The sequence below is a fragment of the Aphelocoma coerulescens genome, chromosome 1A (genome assembly GCF_041296385.1).
Source record: "Aphelocoma coerulescens isolate FSJ_1873_10779 chromosome 1A, UR_Acoe_1.0, whole genome shotgun sequence".
In the NCBI taxonomy this organism is placed as follows: domain Eukaryota; kingdom Metazoa; phylum Chordata; class Aves; order Passeriformes; family Corvidae; genus Aphelocoma; species Aphelocoma coerulescens.
In genome coordinates, this window is record NC_091014.1 from 20,876 (window position 1) to 26,783 (window position 5,908).

The 5,908-nt window shown below is 48.6% G+C and overlaps 1 long non-coding RNA gene across 8 annotated transcripts; it reads right to left on the minus strand.

Annotated features, from left to right (window-relative positions):
* Positions 1-2,654: 2,654 nt before the first annotated feature.
* Positions 2,655-5,465, minus strand: LOC138120378 (uncharacterized). 8 transcript variants are annotated; one of them, XR_011155849.1, is made up of 10 exons: positions 5,411-5,465; positions 5,291-5,332; positions 5,122-5,196; positions 4,868-4,947; positions 4,684-4,786; positions 4,352-4,445; positions 4,227-4,267; positions 3,586-4,143; positions 3,067-3,326; positions 2,655-2,961 (listed from the first exon to the last, which is right to left on the minus strand). It is a non-coding gene; the product is annotated as an uncharacterized lncRNA (long non-coding RNA). The 8 variants fall into 8 exon arrangements; XR_011155843.1 differs by having other exon boundaries at positions 2,656-2,961; positions 3,586-4,122; XR_011155850.1 differs by lacking the exon at positions 4,352-4,445 and having other exon boundaries at positions 2,657-2,961.
* Between the last annotated feature and the right edge of the window lie 443 nt (positions 5,466-5,908).

Consider the following 5,908-nt stretch of genomic DNA (forward strand, 5'->3'; position numbering starts at 1 on the left):
ACGGCACGGAGCGGGCGGGACGACCGGGGGCGGCGCGGCTCCGTGCCGCATCTCCCGCCTGCCGGCCCGGCGGCGCTCACCTCGGCTCCGCGCGGCTCGGACCGGCGCGGCTCCGTTGGTCCCTGTCGGCGGCCCAGCCCCCAAATTCCCACTCCTCCTCAGAAATTCCCCAGGGGCCGGGAGTGCTCCCGCGCGAGACATTCGGTGCCGGGGCATGGCCGGAAGCGACCTCAAATGCGGTGGCACGCTCCGATTCAAACCTTTCAAATGCTGGAAAAGCCGGAGTTTCTTTCAATTTAACCCCTGAAACTGAGGCAACGGGGGGTGTTCACCTCAATTCAAACCAATACAATGGTAAATAAATAAATGTGTTCTCCCTTTCTATTTAATGGTCTAAGATATCAGAAAGAGAGGAGTTTTCCTCAACTCTCAAATGATGGGGAAAGGGCGATTGTTACCTTCATTAAAACCCTCAAAAAGCAGGGGCAGCAGGGCTTCCCCCTCAATTTAGAACTTAGGTTGATGAAAATGGAGGGGTTACCCTCAATTCAAACCCATAAAATGGTAACATCTGTGCTTTCCCCTTCCATTTTAAATGGAAGGGGGATCCCCTCGTTCAAACACAGACAATAATGAAGGAGGAGTTTCTTCCCTCCATTTAAACTCCTTTTGTTCTCGTAATCCCCATTTTTTCTGAGGGCACGGGGGGAGGGACTGGCAAGATGAAATCGGAAGGGAAAAATAGAAAGACCCCCCCCCCGCAAACCCACGCACCGGCTCACCTGCTTAGCTGCAGCTGCCTGGCGCCTCCTTTGGCAATGCTCCGCATCTAACTGCATCCGAGTGCTCCCCCAGACCCTGTGAGATGCTCTCACCGTCCTTTCGTGAGAGACCCCCCCAGGACCTCACCGTAAGCCCCTCTCCTCCAACATAGCCCTGCAAAAGTGAGCTGAGGTAACCCCTCCTAAAACAGGCCCCGGCAGGAGCCGCCCTCTCCTCACCGTCACAGCTCACACCTGGGGCTGCTCTGCCCCCTCATCGTTCTCACGGCTCACACCTGGGGTTGTTGCCGGTCCAAGTGTGAGGGCAGGTGCAGAAAGGATTTGCTGCTCCTTCCCTGGACGGCTCATTGTCTGCACCTGACACGCTGAGGCACTGGGCTTTCCTTTCCATAGATAATAGATAGTTGATGCCAGGTGCAGGTAAACTGTCAGGGTTGGTTTTTGAAATATTTTTTTAAACTAGAAAGTGTTCCATAAGTATGCATGTGACTTTTGAGATTTGATATACGAGACTTGTTGAGCTTTTGACGGGGTACCCTTCCTTCTCGGACCGGGGTAACGGAGCAGAGGAGGCTGCTGTTCTGCTAAGTTCTTTATTTCATAGTCTCATAGTTTTCTTGAAGGCAGAGTTCAGAGGGGGCTACATGACAAAGCCAAGCAGCAACAGCAGGCAAAAACAGCCTCTTCTATATGTTCTATATGCTTTATATACTATACACACTATACTTGATGCACTCTATACAATGTACTATACACTCTATATTTTTTCTTACAGAAGTGTGGATTATATTTGTTAACTGACCAATAAGATTAATACACGATTCTAGTTTCTCTTAACCTATCCTGGCCTGATTCTAACAGTCGTAAGCCTTACACAAGTACTACATAGGTATTACACAGATTTGCGTATGCAGTTTCTATCGGCTCTTATTGTTTATGTGAACAGTCTATCTAAAAAATATGAACAGTGTAATTCTATCTATATTTTGTCTAAAGTAAAGAATTCTGTGAAAAGGTAACACTGCTGCAGCAAGAACTGTGTTTAAGGTCTCTGCTACAGCTTTTTAATGTTTAAGGCACTTAGCATATATTTCTACTGAAGTTAAAAATCTATGTTTCTATTTCACTTTGGTGTGGCTTCATGTATCTCAGCCTGTCCAAAGGTTTAAATTCAATCCCCGTGCTTTGGCTTCCCTCTGGGCCTGAGTCCAGAGGAGCTTTTGCTCCGACAGAGACTAAATCTCTCACCGGTTTTAGAGTACTGCATTGAAAGTCTGTGCGCTTTCTCTTCTTTCCCTGTTCTGAGCGAGTTCTTTGGAACTTCTTTCTTCATTGAATTTTTTTATTTACACTTCAGCAAAATGTGGAAATAACATATACAAACACAAGTACGAATACAATCCATATACATGCTGGCAAAAGTCCAATTTACACACAGAGCAATACATGGAAATTCAGTGGCAAACACCAATACAGAACAATACAGGGCAATGCAAGCCAAATACATATCAATGCAATAAAACAATGCTACTGTTTCTGGAAAGTTTATTACATTTTCTTTTATTGTTATAAGAAACCCAAAACAGCAACATGTAGAGAACATAACAGTCATCCACCACCCACACCTCCTTTAGCTTACACACAAACCCACCCTTGCTCTCATCTTGACCGCTCCACTAACCCTCGGCGCTCTATGGGAATGTGGTTCCCAGGAGCCTCCAAATCATCCTGCCTCACAAAACCCCATCGCCGGCACGGTCCGCACCCAAACCTTGGCGATGAACGTCGCCTCGCAGACCGGCCAGGACCAAAGGAAAAAAAACCTGGGGGGGGGGGGGGGGGGGGGGGAACAAACCTGGCTGGGGTTTTTTTAATTCAAAATTTAAAAATGTGTTGAAAAACCTGAAACGCAAAAATCTCACATACAACATTAGAACCCATCAACACACATGCTCTCACAGGCAGACAGAAGTAGAAAGACAGACAACTCTCACAGACACACACAGTCACACACTCTTCAGCTTCCTGCTTCCTTTGTTCTGCAGCCCTTACTCAAAAAACTCTACGGATGAAGATGCTTCAGCACATCTTCCAGCTGCTGCTCCTCGACATCAAACGGTAGATTCTGGGAAAATTGGTAGCATCAGTGACCACAGAGATCCAAAGCCACCTCAGGGACCTGACAGACAACATGAGGCGGTCAGTGAGGGGCCGAAGGCTAGGAGTTATCTCCACGCTAGGCCCATAAATTTTCTACCCAAAACCCCATAGAAAAGATATGAACCTTTAAGTTTTATAACTGTTCTTCTTAACCATTACCCTGCCAGGGCAGGGCAGCTCCAACTGCAAAGAGCACATGGACAAGGTGGTGCGCCGAATATAAGCAAAGACGACACGACGGCTTGAGATAACTCTCTGGAAGATTAATTCTTGAGCCCGATATGCTTTAAGGCAACAAAACCTACAGAACTACCGCGGTCACGTGAGGAGGGTCTAATATGCTCCATATAGAAGTCTAAGGGAATAGGATGTGAACAGAAGGCACTACCAAAAGTGAGAAGGAAGATGGATGAGAACATCTCCTGCACTTCCTCTGGTCTCAAAAAGTAAAAATGTAAAGATGCTGGAATAAGCCCAATCTGGGAAAGTACACAAGGAGAGACCCCCCCCCCCCCCCCGCTGCCAACACGGCCCAGAACAATGCCGATAAAGCATCAAGACATAACAAAGCCCTAGGACACAGAAGAGGATGGACACAAACTACATAACACAGAGAGAAGTTAAAACTGCCCAGCAGTTTCACCTGATGGACCCAAGATTCCTGCTGCAAGATGAGCCAGAAAGTGATGATGCCAAAGGAAAGACGGCTCTATGGCAATAGCACGTGACAGTGAAACAACTCCTTACGAGAAGTTAGTGCCAAAGCTGTTAAGAGGATGCTCAAGAAGTTCAGTAGGCCTAGAGAAAGAGGTGATGACTGCTGGGCAACCGCTCCGGACCCAAAGGCAGGCTCCTCAGGCAAAAAGATCTGCAATGACATCAAGACTCAAAGCACAAAGCTTGCAAAAACATGGGTATGGAACTGCTCTGCCCGGCAAAGGGTCAGGTGATGCTAAGGAGAAACCCTCTCCCTTTACTTCCAAGGGGCCCATCCCACTACAGCCCTCTCCTCTAAGCTAACTTCAGATTGCCTCCTGTGATTCCAAAGGTTTTTCCCTTCTCCCAACCACGAGTCCCAACACTTAGCTTTCAGAGACGAGAGGAAAAAATCCATCCTCGACAGAAAAGAACACGTGGGCGCTGTGGACATCAGTACAGTCCCTGTAGTCTGCTTTGGAGGCTGCAAAAATTCAGAAAGAAACTTCAGACTGCGATGAGACGTCCCAAAAATGACCCCTTGTGCAACGCCCCCCTCCCTCGTAACTGCAAAGGCTAATCGCTTACTGGCCGTTTCCAAACTTCGGCTCCACACTGGCTCATGGTACCTAAGACGACAAAACAGAAAACGTGACTATCACCCTCCAGAAGATTAATCCCCAGGGCTCCTCTACACTGCTGCCCTGGCGCACCTCAAATCTTCATCCGACTCTGGAGGGGGCCTGGACAATACCCGCAAAGTGAAAAGGTACATGCTTGGCACCTCAAAGGACTAAGGCAAAAGACCTGTGACATGAGATGCACAAAAGACAAAGAACGCACAATAGACACATGACATGTACCGGGACTGCTCTGCCCTGCGCACCTCGGCACTGTGATCAAAAGCAAGACTTAAGCTTTATGGGTCCTAAGGGGTCCCTTCTTGGGTATCCCCACCTCCAAATCTGACTCAAAAATATCTCCGGTGAGTGCCAACTCGACACCCTGCTTTCACCCCTACTGTGGGTTACAGGTCTCGACTTACCTCTTGGATATCTGGGGATGTCAATCTGCCTCGGGTGCAAAAGGCGGCCGCCTCACCATGCAGGCAGCTGGTGCCTTCACCAGGCTGGTTATCTCTTAGTCAGCTACAATAAACAAAACCAAACAAACATCAGTGCATGAGCTTAGTGGCACCTCAGCCAAAACCCATCAATTCTGCCACTCACCGTCTCCTAAAAAGGCTGGAGTCCTCAGGCCGCACGCTCTGGCCGCGCTCCAAGGCCAACACCATCGTTGTAGGGTATAGCTGAGTTGAGTGGAGACGAGGTGATGTAGCATTGCTAAAACTTGAGCAGACCCGCGCTCCCCCTCCCTCCCTCCCCAACGTATTGCAACTTCTCGGCCATTGCCAAAGGCAACCTGGAGGGTACCCTCACATGGAAAAGGTAAAGGCTTCGTCACAGAGTCCCATGATACTCACAGAGTACTAACGAGGGCAGCGAGACAGGTCCGTCGGCCGGTCGGTGAGGAGTACGGCATAAGACGGTGGGACGGCCTGAAACACACAAATGACAATGGATGCTTAGAGCTGTATCAGAACTTGGCACCCAAGGAATAACATGTGGTTCTTTCCACCAATGACTTCTTACCTCATTCACTTGACCTTGACTGCTGAGATCTGGCTTTACCTCCTAAGAACAAAGACAAAGAACAATCCTGTAACACAGCCACCATTTATGTTCGCCCTGCAAAGACAAACAGTGACCGACCTTCAGGTGGGAACCCCCTCACCCGGCATGGGGCGCTCTGCCACGGATTTAATCCGTCTGCATCTGCAAGAAAGTGATGACAAAAGTCAAAGGGCTGCATGAGAACTTCACAGCTCCAGCCATCTTGTGACAATCTAGAAATATCAACTACAGGACAAACTGCACCCTACATTACAAATTTCAAGTCCCCAAGCCTTGTTCTATTACACCTATATGCCAGGGTATGCAGCAGGGCAGAGCAGCTCTGGGCCAAACCCATGCAGGCACCCATGACAGAGGAGATGACAAACGAGAGGATACAACAAGGAGAGAGAACTCAGGGTGGAAAGCATGACTGCAAGCACATCAAAGGGCTAAGGCAAAAGACCTGTGACACAAGACGCCCAAAACACATGGCATGCACTACAGACAAGTGACACAACATGCACTCGGATTGCTCTGCCCTGCGCACCTCAGCATTGTCATCAAATGTGAGACTTTCACTTTATGCGGGCTAAG